Source organism: Dunckerocampus dactyliophorus, chromosome 20, assembly GCF_027744805.1.
Source record: "Dunckerocampus dactyliophorus isolate RoL2022-P2 chromosome 20, RoL_Ddac_1.1, whole genome shotgun sequence".
Lineage (NCBI taxonomy): Eukaryota > Metazoa > Chordata > Actinopteri > Syngnathiformes > Syngnathidae > Dunckerocampus > Dunckerocampus dactyliophorus.
Window position 1 is genome coordinate 13,695,123 of NC_072838.1, and position 19,076 is coordinate 13,714,198.

Sequence of the window (19,076 nt, forward strand, 5' to 3'; positions counted from 1 at the left end):
TTTTCTAAAAGGCCTTTTTCACTCTTTATAATACAGTGCAATTGTTCATACTTTTTGTCCTTGTGGCCAAAGTGAGCAGCAAACGTGCTTGGGAATCATTACTACTCATACGTCATGCAAAGATCAGTCTGTCACATGTGCGTCCTCTCACTGAACCAACACATTGGCGAGCCATGTTGTCCTTGTCTCCACCTTGGCCTTCTTTTCTTTTTGCACTCACTCCATATTCAGCGCAGCTATTCAGGTCACTTCTAATTATTGGGGTCCAATTGGAATTGACTTTTCAATTTTTTGACGCCGCAGCGGTGGAAATCACGAGGTGCCGCGCTTTCCAACTCCCCTTCTCTCCCGCCGTGACTTAATATGCTCGATCCATTCACCTCACTGCGCCAACGCTTCGCACGACGCGAGGGTGACCGCGTGTGCATGCGTGATGTGAGGGGAAAGCAGGGCTATAATTGTAAGTCACTCTAAGGTCGGTCAGGCTGTGTGATCAGAGGGGTGTGTTTATATGGTAAACAGCTGTGTGGGTGCAAGAGTGCACGTGTGTGCACGAGAGTGTTAAAGAGCTAGGAGTGGCCTCTGCATGGGTGCTCGCTGCTCTCTTTGCTTGGGTCCGCAGTGCAGGAGAAGATTTGAGACGCTGCTTGTGAAGTTTGGCATTATGGAAAATGCACACACACGCACACACGCACGCACACACGCACGCACCGCAACCTCTTCCTGGAATATCAATGCCTCTCAGGCCGCCTTGGATACAAACTGCGGTAATTTAACATTCATTTGACAAACACCACAGGAAGAAAAACCCATCTAAAAATTCAATAGCTGCCTCTCATTTAAATGAGAGCATAGAAATAAAACTCCTGAGGTGAGGGGATTCCACCGCACCAAAGCTGAGGGTGGAGTTTAGTGTCTAAATGTGGTAAATAAGATGACGAATGGTCCACTCATGATGCACTCAGCTCAAATTAATGAAAGTGGCCTTAATGGGAGTCAGACGCACAAATGCCAAGAGGTCATTTTGGGGTAATATTTTAGTCCCATGAAATGTCACTGTCACTTTCCAAGCTGTGGCTCATTACCCCACATTTTTAAATCAATGCATTTGGATTTAAATAACAATATGGCTCTGAAAATAAAGACTGAGTGTTAAGTGTTTTTCCCCCCAATGGAAATAATGAAAATAATCTGTTCCAGTGTCAAACTGTCACCTTTTCTGCACAGGCGATGTTTTAAGTAAGACATTAACACAGTTAACTATAAAAATAAGTTAACCGCTGCAAAAAAACAATTTCTACAAGAGATGACATGCATGGTCATACCAGGAAAGTATTGAGTCAATTGGGTGACTGCAGTCTCACTGCTTTGAACGAGCCTTTTTCCTTTTGGCATTAGAGTCAAGGGCAGAGCAATCCTTTGATACTTGCTGAACTAAAGTCTTGAAGGACATCATGATGTTGGCTATGGTTTTCCCTCAAAATGTGGTTAAATTCCAAGTTATGCAAGGTATTTTATTTTCACACGACCTAAGAGACACTGACATTGATAGAAATCGCAGCATCTGTCTCTCAAATGTCACTGCATCTTGCTGCAATTGTGCAGTGCATATTGTGCATGTAAAAATTAATCGCATATCTAGATTAATGTGTGTGTGTTGTCCATTGCCAGACCTCCAATCAATCTAGATTTATGGACTTTGACATGTGCCGGTCTGCTGTGATCAGTCTCATTCTGTCATACGGACCGCAGTCAAGTGACAAACAGTGCGGATGATGCATGAAACTCGTGACTTGCGAGTGTGTATCGTGCAGCAAACAGCCCGATGCAACGACAACGTAAATATGCTGCAGTTTAACGCTGCTTTTGACCTAAAAGTCCCCTTCAGCTGCATTAAAACACTGCTAACTTTCCACTCCCGATGGTAGAGTGTTAAGTTAAGGAGGAAAAACATGTGAATTATACATGCTCTGAGAGAAATGTGGGTAAACAGGGAAGATTGTGCATGGAGGGAATCGATGGGAGGCAATACGGAGAGGAAAAGATGGAGGCACAGTGGGACGGAGACAAGGAAAGTAAGTGGAAAGCATAGTTTTCCCTGAGGCTTTCATTGCATGACTCTATAGGACAGCAAGTTTGTAGTGTCCCACAATCATTCTGAGAGTTACATTGTTGCTAAATGACACCAAAATATTACAAACTCGCCATGATGGAGTGCATTATTTCAATGAATACAATCATCTTTGCAAAGGGCTCTTGTTTTGGGTTTTACTGGCATGCATGTGTACCTAATGAACTGTCCAGCGAGTGTAATGAACTGCCTTAATGCGGTGTTGGCTCCCCCTCCCTTAGTGTTGGCTTTGTATCAGCCCCCCAGCTGAACATGGCGCCAGATCAATGCCACACACACACACAAACACGTACAGTACATACACACAGTTGGGCTTGTTTACAGTTGAAACAGCAGGTGGCACAGATAACCACTTAATCCACAGCCATTTGGATGAGTGAATGTGACACCCAAAATGTGTCTTTTCTTCTTATCAGCGCTGCCAAAGAGGAGTTTTTAGCAATTCATTTCAGGGCCCGACTCAACTGTAGATTTGTACGCCACTCACACCTACCGGAGTCTTTACGTTCAAAAAAATAATTGTATTTGGGTGAATTGTTGAGAATGTGTAGAGAAGGCAATTTTTTCACAGCCGTCCACAAAACGGCAGCAGACTTTGGACCATCGAATGCAGTGATTTAGGACTGAAGACACTGCCACTGCATCGTCTAAGGAGAAAACTCTTGGAATACTTGGTACAGCAAAACTGGATGATATAATGGAAAAAAAAATACTAATGACAACATAACCTCTAAGGCCTCACCTCAAAATTTGAAGAAAATTGGTTGAAAATAGTAGCACTGGTTCACAGAGATGACAGTTACAGTCCTGACTCAAATGTGATCAGGTTTGCTCCATTTTTTTCCAAGATGAGAGGATATAAGATGGTCCAAGGAGGTTCTGGAGTGTGTGACTTTTCCTCACTCAGGGCATAAGGCTAGCATCTTCTTCTATCTAGCAGCAGGCTGCAGCGCCAGCCTTCCTTTCACTTCCTGGTGCTACGATTGGCGATGAAAGCCGGTTGGTGAAAGCAAGCTGCCTCTTGAGGCGGTCTTTGAAGGGCTTCCAGAGCCTCCTCTCTGTCGCTTCACGAAGCTCAATAAGGGTGATAAAAACGTCTGCATTTATCCACACAGCTGCTGCTTTACAGCTTTGATGCTGGACAGATGTGCTTTGTCTTGCAGCTTCTCTTTGGAGAGTAAGAGCTGTTCCATTCAGTCGCTGCTCATCCAGCCAAGCCAGTGGGCAGCGACTTTCCAAACATGTTTGGGGAAGTCGATTAATGCTGGTGCTGGTGTGCATGAGCATGCCGCCTCGCATGTAAACAGTTTATTCTCCTCCCACATCTGCACATCACTCATTTGCTGCAAGACCTTTCATTGGGACACAAATGGTTTGTAATTAGCCATAAGTGGGAAAATACAGACAATGGAGGAAGTGCTGCGACGTGTAAGAGGAGAAATTGAAAGAATTGGTAAAGTAAAGCAAAGCGGGCGCAGCGATGGCTCAACTGGTCACCATAGCAACCCTTTATAGGGCCGATCCCCAATGCAATTAGAGTGGCTTTGATGCAGGCAGTCTAAGGGCAGGGAGATAATAATGTCTAGAAAGAGTATACATGCATGAGGGACAGCACAGGCGTCCATTCCACTAACGATGGCCAATGCGACTACGCATCATTTTTAAATGAGAGATGCTAAGTTTTCCTATCGACCACACAAGACAGAAACAAACATTACCGATGTTGTTGCTGGGGAGGAGAGCAACAGGAAATGTTGGACTCAGCAAGAACAAAAAGGGTTTAACTTGGGCAGTTAACTGATATTAATAAAATGAAACCTTCTCGCTACACATTTTGAGTTACAATGCCACTGATCGAGGCATTATTCTTTCCAACAATACTCTGAAATACTCAGATTTTCTCTACTACTGCCACCTACTGGTCTGGGGTGTTAGTCATCCACCACATGTCCAAAATGACAGTCGTCAGCATTTCCTAAATACAGTCATCCCTCATTTACCGTGGTTAATTAGTTCCAGACCCAACTGTGAGAAATAAAATTGAAAACCTGTTCAGGACCTAATAAATGTTTTTTTTTTACATTATTAGAGCCCTCAAGACATAAAATAACACCCCTAAAATAACACCTTTACACTCGTATTACCCAATATAAGAGACATAATACGAGTTAATAAGCCATTTAAGACATAAATAAGACTCATGTTCATTTGTGTCGCTGTGTGTTCCCTATGTGAGCTGAGTGGCGGGCGGACAGGAAGTGACAGTGGTGTTATGAGTTGACTTTTAGCTTGGCGTGGGTTTTTGCAACAGTAGCCCGTGTTTTCATTAGGTATTTTTATTAGGGATTATTGTGCCTGCTGCAAGATCATTCAAACCTGCAATAAAAGCCTGTTGTTCTGGCGATCACATCTGGTGTTTGTGTGTCTCATGGAACATTACAGTAATATTACTGTCACCTAGTGAGTGAGTGTAGAATACTAAATGTCATTCACAGCCTTATGAACGCCTTAGGTATGCATTTTAGTTCATTTAGCCATTTTCAGTTCAAATTTTCTTCAATATGCATATTTTTCTTACTAATAATAGACGGGATTCAACCATAAAACAGCAGGATTTGGGAAACAATATATTTTTGAAAATCCGTGATTGAGTAAAGACGCAAAATTCAAAACACAAAGTGGCAAAACATTTGGTCTGACGTATACGACGCGGTTCTACCGTTCTCTAGCAAGACATGGTTTTGCTACGTTTGAGAAAAACCAGGACTAGGACATTTATTCCACTGGAAGCTGATAAGATCTGAAGCTGAAAGGTCAAATCGATTAAAAATCCAAGCACGCCTGAGGGTAGCGAATATCTAGTATTTCATATTTTTTTGTGCACAGACCATGGGTCAGTTTCACCTGGATCATGTTTGTAACAGTGTTGACACCTGAGCATCTCCATGTCTTTACTATTGACGACGGTTGATGTTATTATTGGAACATCACTGCTGAGTGGACGACATTGTGGTCTGCAGCCATGCATTCCTAGTTTTTGTTTTCCAACTATTAAATACATCGGTTATAGCATTTTGATGAATGTAGGGCGCTTTTTTTATGTCCTAGTTCTCTTGAATGCAGTTTTAGATCTATTTATTTTCTATTTATTTACATTTCCACTCATCTTCAGTCTTATTATGCACAATAAAAAAGTGTACATCATTAAGAACCGCTTTGCAAGTATGGCAATCCAAAGTATTTGATTTTACGCTAAGGCAAGCACGATAACAGCAGGAAAAAATACGACCCTTTTTTAAACTGGAAATGTTAGTGTGAAATATTCCACCCTCGGTGTCCATGTGGTGAGTCAACTGCACTTGCATCCATGTGGAAAATGCTAGGACAGGAAGCAATGAGGGTATTTTTCATTGCACATCCAGGGCACATTGACGACTTGTGTGGTCCTACTGAGTGTCTATAATGTAGCATTTGCACTCCACTGCCCTGATACTGCGACAGCTACCTCCCCCCCAAAGGGAATTGATTCCTGCTGCCTTTTCACATTTCTATCTTCATGTCATCTTCTACTTCATCTCTCAAGCCACTGTCTTTCTAATTCTGCTCCATCTTCAGCTCATCCTTTGCTTCTCGTTCCCCCTGGCTCTCATGTCATGCCTACTTATTGTATTATTGTTTTATACAGTACCTCAAGAAGCCACTATTCTCCATCGCTGCTCACTTCATCCTCATCTTTCATCCGCCACTGACTCGTGTTTACACCCACCATCTGTCTAATCACTCAATCTTTCAATCTTTTCATGCTGGTTTTCTTTTTCTTAGTCTATATACCCCCTCTCGCCGCTCTATTTGCACCGCCGCCGCCAAGCGTTATGCCGTCCTCCACTTCTCCGTCTGTCTCTGTGTACCGGAGTTCTGTCCTCAGCCCGTAGCTTGGTTGGCAAATAGATTCTATTCCCAACGACACCACATCTCACGTCTTTATTTAACCAGCTATTCTCAAGCTTTTACTTTGAAGAGTTCCTAATGGCTGTCATTGGCACTTAAAGTGCAAAACAATATTTAATCAACATTGCTGCATTGCCTGCATTTAAAATCACACCTACATTTTGAAATAGAACAGAAAGCGGAGACCTTAAATAACAAAGCTACTATTATTCATTTCTATCAAACAGGTTATGAAAGAGGTGAAAAGTTGGGGCTGTTCCACTGATTTCTCCAATTTTGCTGCTGTTTTTTTAGTCTTCTTGTTAAGTCATATTTTTAGAATGTGCCACGGGCTGCAAATGGCCCCCCCACACCGCGCTTTGGACAACACTGCCTTCAATCATCATTCCGTGCATGCGTGCGAGTGTGGTTTATTTGTTCATAGAACGCACACAGAACGATGAACAACTCCGTTTCTGTCTCCTTTCTTCCTTCTCATCAGCAATATCTGCCATGCGCTCGTGAGGCGATCAAACGCACTGTGTATATCTGAGTGTTTTGTGTATTTTTTTTTATTAAGGCTGCAAAATAAGCCACCGTGACACCAAAGAAAGTCTCATCACACAAGCGTACAAAGAAGTCAGCCACCTTCTAAAAGTCAAATGTTAAAAGAAAGAAGTTCACGTTAATTTTGATAGCAAGCATTGACACTCTCGGTCAGTGCTTCTCCAATAGTGGGGCAGGTCCCCCTGGGGGACGCGGTGAACTGTCAGGGGGGCGGCGTGAGAGGCAAGGAGGACTTTCAATATTGTCAATATTCAATATTCTCCTAAGAGTTGCAAAAAGCAACAGATAAAGTCTTAGATGCATGACAACTTTAGAGTCATATTCTTCCCAAAAATTCTGATTGGTAAGGAGGCACCCTGAGGGGTGTTCACCTTTAGTAGGCTCCACTGTACAGATTTGGTTGGCTCAGCCAAGCCAAAGCTTTTCAAACCTGCCCTTTAGAGGTGAATTATTTAGCATTTCCCACAGTGAAAGCTTCCAGTGTCACGTTTGGCCCAGATTTATATAGCAATTTCAATTAAACCCTCTTTGATTTGCATCAAACCGTGGAGCGGAGCGCTAACTGATTTCTCAAAAAGACGACCTTGCGACCTCGTCTGAGGTTTCTTTCAACGGCGCTCCATTGAGTCATTCTGTGGGGGTTTAGTTAAACGATCCGACGTTGACCTTCACTTGTGTGCTTTTCTTAGCTGCGGCTAATAGAGATGGGTTTGTTTTTTGACACTATTTGTGGTTTGCTAATGCAGCCCGCACTGCATGCTAACTGTCACGTGCATGCATAATTCAAAAGGAGTGGGAATCAAATTGGATTTCACTCATTCTCGTTAAGACACCAACATTTAGGCGAATGTGCTTCATCGTGATTGGTCGTTTGCAGTGGTGGTCTTATTGGGCTGCAAACATGAGGGGGTCTCCAATTAAGCAGACCTTGGAGGTGCATGGGAGATTTTGTGCGGCGCTGCTGTGAATTTCCATGCCATTATTGAGCCCGGTGTGTGTCTGCATGTGTGTGTGTGTGTGTCTTTGGGGGGGATGGATGGTGTCTCACTGTGACAAATCCTCAGATGAGGCAGCAGAAATCGGCAAAAGAAAGTGAGGAAGATGGATGGTAATGCATTCCAAGGGGACCAATAGGGGAGCAAAAAAACGGGAGGGCTCTTTTTGTAGCCTCGGCTGAGATATGACAGCACACACACACCGCTCACTCAGTGTGACACATGTGGCCTGACCGAGCAGGTGCTTCTTCGGCCACAGAGTGAAAGAAAGTATGAAAAATTGATGTGGCCTACTTAGAGCAGCTGAGCGGAGACTGAGGAGGGAAGGGAGGGTACTCCGCTGGAATGATGTTAGAGTTTGGAATCAAGCAAAGCGTATCTTTTCCTCCTTTGTGCATTACATCACGCCAATTTGTCTCTCTCTCCCTTGGCGTGTGTATGCAGGGTGTGTTGCGCTCCTCGGCTTTTTAACAATCCCTGCGTGTTTTGGCCCTACCGCATCTGCAGCAAATAAGTCGAAAATATCACCGCTTTTGACCCCCCCATGGCTCTGATTATCCCATCTCGCACGTTTCTCCCGTTTAGCTGCCCTCCCCATATTTAAACGCGGTGGCTGGGAAAAGAACAGCAACGTCCCTAAAGGAGTCAGCACATGATGGAAACGACCGCGTGTTAATCAACGCTGACGGAACTTCAAGCAGAACAAGCTGTGTGTCCTTTAGCCCGCTGACTCCAAGGACCATCTTAACGACCAAACCAGGGTTTATGTATTTATTAGCCATTATTGCAAGCTGACGACCACACGAGTTGTTGGATGTGTTTGGTGGACATAAGTATTTGGACACCTGGCCCTTGAAAATGAAAGAAAACATGGAGTTGCTACAGGATTTTGCCGTGTGTCAGTAGGAATATTTGTCCCGAGAAGGGGCCTGCTAGGTCACAAGCTCTTGTCTCTGCTCTTCTTCCACACCAAAAAAAGCATGTCTTTGTGGTAGGGTGTCACGAGACACTCACACGATTATTGGGTTTACGGGACAACACGAGATTTTAACCTTACTTTTACGAAAAGTATGAAATAATATTAAAAAATATGACAATACAATGCAATCTATTGAAGTTTTACTGTTGGACGCTGTGTGTACGCTAGCGTCCCCACCTCCACCCCTCGAGACAAAGACACTGTATGACTGACAAAAGGGCTCACTCCTTTCATGCCGTTGTTCTATGGAACAAACGCGGCAAGGTGCTGAAACCAATGCACAGAGTGAACCCTCTTCCTGGATGGAAAACAGACAAGCGTGCACATGGCAATTTATCGTGGCCGGCAAAATTATTTTAAAAGTTCATTTTCATTTATCGTGTGATTAATTCATTTATTTATCATCGTCCCAGACCTAGCGCACACAAGATTTTTTTTTCTGACCGAGAAATCGTGTCACGTTTTAATCGAAGGCCCCTACTTTATGGACCTTTTCTGTGTCACGCTGGAACAAAAGCATTGGATTATTCTCAGTCATTGTGTCCATAAAGTGCAGTTTTCCCAAAGCTGGGGTCAATTGGTATTGTGTCGTTGAATATCACTCCAAAATGCAGTTTCATTCATGTACCATTTTAAAAATACAGTATGTTTAAGGATTTAAATTTGGGTATCAGAAAGTAACCACATTTGTGATTTGGGTCTTGAAATTGAAATAAAAAAAAAAAACGTAGAAAACCCTAATTGTGTATTATTTGAACTTGGAAATGTATTTTGAAGATTTATGACTACAATTGTTAATGCTTGCACCTTGTAAATAAATGGTTTTCTGTTATAGAATAAATAAATACTAAGAAGTATTTCAAAACAAAATGTTAAAGTCTTAATGAGCAACCTGTATTAACATTAAAAAAAATTTCAGTGCCTCACCAGCCATGAACCTCACCGCACGTCACTGCGCTGTGACCACCTCATATTAGCAACAAGACCAATTAAGACTCAAAGAAAACTATCTGACAGTTGTGTTAACTATAAGAATTGACCTTTAAAAGTCGTCATTATAGCAAATCAGCAGTGGGTGGTGTTTTGTGTGTGTGTGTGTGTGTGCGCATGTACTGTAGCTACTTCCTGGAAAAATGATGACAATTAAGGCAGAAGAGTGCTTGTTTTGTCTGGCCTGAAATAAGTGTGACCTTGCACGTTTGCTTTGTTTTTACTTCCAAAAAGAACAAAAAGAATCAAGGTCATTTATCAGGCTGGGGGCACCTTAGGAAACACACAGATGATACTCAACCAAACATGTGTCAGCATATCTGCAGTCCCAAAGAAGGGGTGGTTAATCTGCAGCAATGGGCCATATATGGGCCAGCATTGAAATAGGCATATTTAAGCAAAATGTATGTATTTCTTGCCCAAGATAAGCATTTTCAAGCTTAAAAATGGCTATATGAACTAAAATACAAATACAGTATAAGCCAGGGGTGTCAAACACATGCTATGGACGGCCGGCCACTAAAGCAGGTGATTTTAATGATCAACACCTCCATCAACTTCAGGGCAGGAGCTCGTCAATGAAATCACCTGCTGGAGAAACTGGTTGGAGAGAAAACCCGCAGTGTCTCAGCCATCCACCGGCACGTGGTGTAAGCCCTGAAGACACATGTGTCAATGGGGGGGGGCGAGACACTGCAGGTTTTCTCTTCAACCAGTTTCTCCAGCAGGTGGTTTCATTGATGAGCTCCTTCCCTCAAATTGAAGGCAGTGTTGATCATTGAAATCACCTGCTTTGGTGACCAGCTGAAAAGAAAACCTGCAGTGTCTCGGCCCTCTGGCACGAGTTGGACGACACCCCTGCCTTAAGATCACCAACTTGTTAAATGTAGTATTCTACATTGGTCACTAGGTGTCAGTAATTGTTCGGTGAGACCACCACCGACGCACCAGACCTGAACAACCGGCTTTTATTACAGGTTTACATTATCTCACAACAGCCACAATATTCATCAAAATAATCCTAATTAGAATGATAACACAGGTTACTGTTGCAGCCATAGCCCACAACAAGCTAAACCCTGCCCCCCTACAAGGTGTCTTACATGGCTTATTCTCTCTGATTCTATCTACTATATTGTGAATATCTCTTGGAGAAATAAAGTATCTATCATATTGGGCCATAAGAATGTAAAGGCGACTATAGGGGTGTTATTTCATGTCTTGATGGCGCTAACGATGTTAACATATGTATTCAGAAGATCGTAAACAAGTTTTCTATGCCATATATGAAAACATTCCATTTAGAAGAAAGAATCCTGCTTTATGGAAATTCACCTGTCACGGTGGAGTCTTAACCGCGTTAAAAATGAGGGATTGCTGTATAGTCCTTGCAAAAGCGATAGAAAAAAAGGTCCCATAGGGACAAGAGGGCTCACTTGTACACTTTTTCCTCCTCCCTCTGCTTCAGCACAATGTGTTCAAAAAGTTCATTTTGAAATGAGGCAAAAGTTAAACAGATGGAGGTGTACCGTGCATGCAAGTCCACTTGTGAGGATTTAGCTTCTCCCTAATGAAGCCCAACACACACCGCACACACACACACACACACACACACACACACAAATACGCATCACTTCTCATGATAACTCTCCTTTAGGTCTCCAATCCATCTCTCTTAGCAATACAAAACAAGCAGTATATATATATATATATATATATATATATATATATACACACACATATATATCTGCCGAGAAAATGTTATACATATATACACAACATATGCTTTGTTAATATTGGTTGCTGGTTTCAACATTTCAGCTTTTTCTAATTGAGCCTTTTGCTGGATTTTTATCATTTTTTAAATTTTTTTAAATTTTATTTTGTTTCTGCAGTGATGCAAATGAGCCACGGGCGGCAGATGGCCCCTGAGCCGCACCCCTACTTTTGTGGCTCTTGGTCCGGGTTGGGCTTGTGGCATCGGCCTCATGAGCAAACCACAACTATTTGGCTTGTTGGCTCAGTGTAGCGGACGAGCGATGCAAGCTGAGGAGAGAGAGGCTGGTCAATGCGCTAAAACAGTCAGCCCTTAACAAGCGGCGTCGTCGTTTTTTGGGGGTGCACGTCTATGGGGTTGTATTTGTGCCTTAACTTTGAGGAAGCAAATGCAGACTGTGAGCCCTGTTAACGTGCAATAATGACTGTTGTGTGTGCAAGCACATGGCTGCAGCGCTGACACTCCCTCCCTTCCCCGCTCGACCTTTTTGCTAGCGCCCGAGGGGAGGGAGGCAAGTGTGTATGAGGCGAGCCGGTGTACTAGTGTACCTCCGGGCGGGTTTTGGGGACTGGTTTCCTTGCTGGGGCTCGTGGGTTGCTGCCTGGATAGCGGCGTGTTCATTGGACAAAATGCGTGCCTGTTGGTCAGTCTCTGGCAGGTGAGGGCACTGATATGACGATACATTTTTTTCACAATGTTCTTGCGATCGACCGGCAAAGTCCCAAAGATCGACTAATAGCTCACGATCGACGTGTTGCTGACCACTGAAATGGATAGACAAGCCTTCTCAAAAATGCAGGTCATTTTTTTATTGTGGTGACAAAACACTCTGAAGAACCCATTTAATCCCCCCCCCCTCTTTTTTTTTACTGCTGTCCTCTCCCTGACTGCCCATTTAAGGATTTAAAAGAGCTTCCTCAAGGCATGGAGGAAATAATCCACTGTTTCCATAATCCTACGTGGATGAATGCACTCCAACCATCAGCGCACATTTGCACACATATGCATATTCAAATGCAGTCTCACACACACACACACACACACACACACACACACACACACATACAAGCCGCAGGGTTTCCAAGAAACGGTGTCTGCCATTACATGATAGATGTCTTTTGAAATAAGAAAAAGAATAGAGGCATGTGCAGCCACTCATCGACAGTGCTGTTGACAAAACACTGTTTGTCAATCAAAACTTTCTTTTTCAGTCGTGCTAAAAAACTCCCAGCCTAATTAAAGTGGAGGATGAGCTGTGAGGCATTAAATGAAATATTTTGTTACCGCCTGTTAACTGGCGGAGCTTCATGGCCAATACTTGCGAGCGCAACGTGATTTAAAGTGACTCCAGAGTGGCTTAAAGGCAAAAGACCGACGGTATTGAAAGTTGTCTTTTCGGTGCTTTGCTGCATAGGCGGGGACAGGTTAAGAGGAATGCTTTTAAGCATGCAGGACCCAATCTTGGCACCCTTTCCTCTCCTTTACATTATGTTCCTGTTTGATTCCTCCTGTTTTAGTCAGGTGTCAACAGTTGCACTCCAAGCTGCAAGTGCAAATTTGAAGTGAGAAAAGGTGTGTTAGGATAGCTTGGTGTAAGAACGCGGTGTGCAGCTCATGCACAGAAAGGTGAGCACACTGCACAAAAAGTGAGAAATAATGTTGAAACAAAGGAAAACAGCAACATGACACTGACAATACAACCATCAAGAGTGGCGTCAAACTGCGTAGTTTGGACTGAGGCTAATCACAGGGATGCGACACTAAGGATGGCGTTCCGTCCACCCTGCACGGGACAGTGCGCCCTTTTGGAACTGTGGTTTTTCATTACATTTTGCACTGCGTGTGTGCCATTGCTGCTGAGAGTTACGGAACAAAACAAGTCAAGCAGTAGACCCAAAAAAATGTCACCGGCCCTGAGCCGGAGATCAGATTGGCTGTCCATCAAAAAACGCGACGATCCTCGGCCCAAATGAAGGTTGTTACTGGTGCCAAGTGCAGTCCAATAACCATCAGACGAAGGGTTTTAAGAACAAAAAACTTCTTCAAAGGCCTCGTCTCCTACAACGCCACAAAACTTTGGAATTTGCACGAGAGCACCAAACATGGGACATTGAAAGGTGGAAGAAATTTTATTCTATGATGAACTGGCATGACAAGGAGGTCCCACCTGAGATGTTTTCCACACGGCACAGTGGAGGGGGCGCTATCATGATCTGGGGTGCTTTTACCTTCAATGGAACAATGGAGCTTCTGGTTGTGCAGGGGTGTCAAACGGCAGATGGCTATGTGGAGACGTTGCAGGGGGCATCCCTCATGACTGAAGGCCCTCATCTGTGTGGTAATGACTGGCTTTTTCAACAGGACAACGCTGCAGTTCACAATGCCCGCCTGAAAAAAGACATTTTCAAAAGGAATAACCAAGGAACAACCAATCCAAGTTCCCCCAACATTTGGGGATGGATGGCGAGGGACGTTTACCAAAATGGACATCAGTTCCGGACAGTAGATGCCCTCCGTGAAGCCATCTTCACCACCTGGAGCAACATTCCCACCAGCCTCCTGGAAACATTGCCGTGGCATCAAATATGGCCAAACCAACTTTTGAGGTGATTAACAAGAATGGCGCGGCGACTCATTAGTCTGTCCTTTTTTGAACATTTTATTTCTTTCTATTTTTGGGAGGTTTGGGGTTTTTTTGAACTTTTGATCAGCTCATGAACAGCCTATTTCAGTTTAACGGTTGTTTGCAATAAATTACACATTTCTTATAGAAATGGGAGTGTGAAATGGGAAAGTTCTCAGACTCGAGCTGTCCTGCTGTATCTCCTCTGACTGGTGTGTGTTCCACCTCGTCTTTGAGCATGAACTGATGAAGGCTGCTCGGATGAAAGGCGAAACGTCTTCTAAGACAACCTGAACAGTCCAGTTGTGATCGATTCAATGCCCTGAGAACTCCCATTTTTCTCTTTGCATTTTGAAGCTGTACTTAGAACCTTCTTAAGATCCAACAGTGCAACATGTAAATTACTGCCATTTTTCAACTGGTCTTAAATTTTCATCAGGAGTGTGTATATATTTTTTGGTATGTTTCTCCGAGGTTCTCACGGGTAGATGTTGGCAGATTTTCAATGACGGAAACTGCACTGAGTAGTGAATAACAGATGATCTCATAACACATTTAACCGCAGCCAGCTTCAATATTAACCGTGGATCCAAAATTCAATCAATAATTCCAACATTTTGGAAAATATTTGATTGTGACTGGCACCATGTACTAACAGTATATGTGTCTGTATGCGAGTCACATTGTCACCTTACAACAGATATCATTTCAAATCAATAGATCTGGGATCAGAATGACAACCGATACACAGATACAACAGTTTTCTTTGTACAAAACAAGCATCGCTCTTCCACAGCTGTGTTTTTGTCCAGATGATTTTACAGGACACCGCTATTACAGACTATTCCTCCTCTTGTTACCGATATCCTCCATTCACTAACCCTGTTACGCCAAACAAAGCCTGGCAAGTTCAAGAGTTTGCTTCCAGATCAATCCAAATCCAGACATGTCCAGATTGTATTCCCACACTACACAGGAGGATTATTTTGGTATTCACTGGTTGAACCAGAAAAGGTGTTCAGTATTCAGGCGTAGTTTCTGTGTTTTTGTGTGTATGATCATTGGTGTGCAGGCACGGAAAGGCCAGGAAGGCTCCCTGAAGGAAAGACCTCATTTCGAGGCCTTGCCTGTCGATATTACAGCTACAAATCAGGGCTCCCCACTGCTGAGAGGAGCAAATAGCATGCACTCTCTCTCTCATACACACACACACACCCACAGACTTCACTGGACAAGGGAATTATGACCAATCTGCCTGATACAGCTCCCCTGCCACTTTAAGCTACAAGAGAGTCGTTGAAATGCTCTCACACATATTGAGCATGTGCAGGATATGCTGATGCATGGGCATGCGTATGTCCTGATCCACATACATGTTTGGCATTTACAGGGTTGCACCTGTGCGGACTAAATCAGCCTATTTGCTCAGTTGGAAAAAAGATTTCGGCAACCATGTAAAGTACACTGTTATTAAATGCACACACTACGCTGTCATTACCTTTATACATTGATCAAAAATGAAATGTTTCCATTCAACAACTCACAATTTTCAACCCATTTCTTCAGACTTTCTGTGTTTGCTGTCCTGTATCTGGTCAATAAACGTATACATTTTAGTTTTGACAGCTGAGATCAAAAACTGAAAGTAGTTTAGGTCAAAAATCAATTGGGAAGTTCATCCTTCTTACCTCCCTAACACTTCAGATTTTGAGAGACTATTTTACAGTTTCCCGGCAAAAAATGGAGTGGTATCATTATTCTGTGGTACAAAGAAAGAGATGGCTCTGGCCAAAATTGAAGGTAACTGTTGAAAATTCAAACGAACTTCAAACCTTGTTACATCTCTACCGCTTGCAATTTTCAAACAAACTTCTTCAGATTTTCAGGGGTTATTGCCTAGCATCTGGTGAAGAAATGTGTCCATTTTCAATAGTGTTATCGTAGTTGATGGCAAAAATATACAGCATCTGCTGTGAAAACGCCAAGGTAGCTTGGCTCAATATTCCACCAGAAACAGAACCTCATTCTTGTCACCTCCTACCACCGCAATTTTTCACTTTCAGGGGGTATTTTCCTGTATCTGGCCAAGAAACCTATCAATTTTCAGCGACATCAGACACAAGCAGGCTCAGGAAGCTGAGGTCAAAACTCATATGGAAACATTACCATTTTTACCTCTCACAGACCAACAGTCTTCAGACTTTGGGGGATTGTTTTTGCCCGTATCCAAACAAGTGATAGTAAACACAAGCTAAAGTAAACCAACGCGTCCATCATTCTTGTTGCCTCCATCAGTCACCAATCTTCTTTTCAGGTTTCAGGTTTTTAGTAATGTACTTTTTATTGCTCATCCCGAAGGACTCAAGCTAGGTTGCACTGTCGCAAGATCTTTGTTATCACTGCCCATCTGTTATATAGCCGTTATACCTGCGGTGGCTTTGGGGAAGGGAGTAAGAGGAAGAAACTAAGAAATGTGTGATGGATGTTTGTGGACAGTGACAGAGAGAGATCCACAATGTCTCTTTACACCTCTGGTGTTAATGTGACTGGATGCCGGGGGGTGTCAGACAGACTAATGTCACAGTTGTGTCCATCAGATGTACACCCCACAAGGTTGATAAGCTGGACAAGCAAGATGAATAAAAAAAAACAAAAAAACATTCGAGTTGATACCGTAAATAAACGTACGCCATACACTTTATTTAGGAATGTTTACAGTGCGGTACACATGGTGAACTGTGCCCTTGTTGTGCTGGAAGGGACTATTGTATTGCTTTACTTGTGCCTGGGAATGAAAGTTATACCTGATTTTTCTCAGCCTCTACTGCCTTTGCTCCTTTCATTTTTCCATTGCACCGCTACATACATGTTGTTATGTGTGGGTAGTAGTGTTTTGCTTATTGACACTTCCCACAGTTTAATAAAAACACCTTTTTAAAACGGAATAATTAATCCGCTGTTTGTTGACGGAAGCCTGCGATACCATCTTCGGAGCGTGTTCATTACTCTTTCATGAATGCGTTATTATCGCGTCTCTATTCGCGAGATGCGCGTTGTGTGTTTGATGTATTTAAAAGAAACGCTCTAGAGTTGAGCAACTCAAAAGAAAGGGAGATGGCACTGCCGAGGGGGGGGGGTCAAATCTGAACTTGATGTGCCTCCTGCTCCAGGCAGGCTTTGATCCGTGGAAATGGAGCTGGACTTTGGTCTTCTTAGAATTGATTTGGCTAAGTAGCCATTTGTTTTCATTAGCTAATGAGCAGACCTGGTTACATTGAATGGATATAGTGCTGTGCACTGATTGGATGGTTTAGAAAGTTGACAGAGTGTGAACCGTGTTGCACGACAGTATTGAAAAGTCCTTGTTGAGATAAAGACAGGAGACGTGATAGAAGAGCTGGAGAAGATAAAGATGAACGTCAGACAGATGGTTTCAGATTTTTTTTGCTCCAGGCTCTCCTCTACTCACAGAAAACATAGCGAGGATGACTAGCGATGAAGGTGATGAGTTGCAGCACTGGAGTCACATCTGCATGTGACAGTCCTTTAGAAAAACAGAGTCAAGAAGAAGAAGAACAGATTGGGTTGGAAAGTGAAGAAAGACATCACCAACACACCTCAGACCAGTAAACACAGTACTAGTCAAAGGTTTGGCCGCACTTTCTCATGCTATCGAATGCCATGGTGTGTCCAAACGTGGGTATCCATAGTTTGACATAGCGATAGGGAAGAAACAGTGCAGTTAACACACAACATCTTACATTACACATGTAACCTATTAAAAACCCAGATGGTTTTCAAGAATATCTTAATCAGGAGTGGGAAAACCTTTTGACTCGCGGGCCGTATTGAGTCAACAAAATTGGCCGGGGGGGGCCAGAGTGTATATTTAATAAACGCACAGTAGTTTTAGCTTATAATTCTAACAGTCCACCTGGAATTATTTGTCTTATTTTATATGAAAACGTGTTATACAATCTGCTGTATGTGCTTGTGTCCCTTTTTTCAGGAGCACTTTAAAGATCAGACCACATCAAATGGAAAGCTTCTAACCCTCCTGATTTCCCAAATCTTCCAGGATAAGAATATCCAATGTTTGACGTCGCTGAGAGTGAAAAGGCCAGATCTGGTGTTCCTCAGATGTACTCGGTGTATTGCCACAGCACACTTTCTAACCCTCTGGATGTCCCAGGTCGCAAAGGGATATCCAATGTTTGACGTAGCTGGAGTCACTGGCCAGATTTGGTGCTCCTCAAGAAGAAGAAGAGGCCTGGTGGCTCATGTAGCGCGTGGCATCCATCCTCGATGTATTGCAATTGCAGAGATTTGAATCCTCTCGATTTCCCAGATGACCTGGAAAGAAATTCTCACAATGCGCAACGCAACTCACACCAGACCAAACTGCACAGCGACGCCATAACATCCATAATGAATTGTACTCATTTCCAACCTTGCGGGAAATCAGGAGGGTTGTGATCACTGCAAACTGTTCGATACATCATCCACATTTTATGTGTCTCCACCGTCAATGAAGCACATTTTAGCAAACGACTCAAACAGAAACATCACTAACCTGCGAATGTGGGGGAGCCGTAAGCGCACTTGATTGAGAGCCTATTTCCCCTCTGGTACTTGGCTTTGGACCCACACACCGATGCACTGCCAGGTTAAATGGGTAGTGAATGATGGATGAGCGCAAGGCTTTGTAGTGTTGCCATCTGCTCCAACTTGAGAGAAAGAAAGAGTGAATGACTCAGGTTAGGTTCAGCAAGCTCCGAGTCCATCATGACGTTTGAATACAGCTGACAGAGGAGAGGAGAATTTATTAAGAGTACCACCTCATGACCTCCACAAGCTTGCTCCACGAGATGATCTTCATTCCCAGTATGCTAATGTCGGGCTTAGGTTGAAATAAATCAAGTTTTTCCTTCCTAGCAACACATTCTCTATAATGTCGCACGTCGCTGTCATGCGCCACTTTAATTGCCACCAAAACGGGCGACCCGACTCTAACCGTAACCACTCGAAACACATTTGAAAGCTCAGTTTCACCACTTTTACCTCACTTGTACTGCTGGCTGAGAAGA

At 43.2% G+C, this 19,076-nt stretch overlaps 3 protein-coding genes across 4 annotated transcripts in view; 1 reads left to right on the forward strand and 2 right to left on the reverse strand.

Moving 5' to 3' along the window:
- The window catches only part of gja4 (gap junction protein alpha 4), a 43,561-nt gene extending 28,312 nt beyond the window's left edge, over positions 1-15,249 (reverse strand). Inside the window, exon 1 of the mRNA XM_054763735.1 lies at positions 13,595-15,249. The gene's annotated coding sequence lies outside the window, so the exon portion shown is untranslated. The remainder of the gene's footprint in view (positions 1-13,594) is intronic.
- The window catches only part of dlgap3 (discs, large (Drosophila) homolog-associated protein 3), a 93,716-nt gene that overhangs the window by 12,072 nt on the left and 62,568 nt on the right, over positions 1-19,076 (forward strand). The window lies entirely within an intron of this gene.
- LOC129173127 (tissue alpha-L-fucosidase-like) overlaps positions 15,395-19,076 on the reverse strand; it is a 68,219-nt gene continuing 64,537 nt past the window's right edge. The window contains exon 10 of the transcript XR_008567160.1: positions 15,395-18,716. The gene's annotated coding sequence lies outside the window, so the exon portion shown is untranslated. The remainder of the gene's footprint in view (positions 18,717-19,076) is intronic.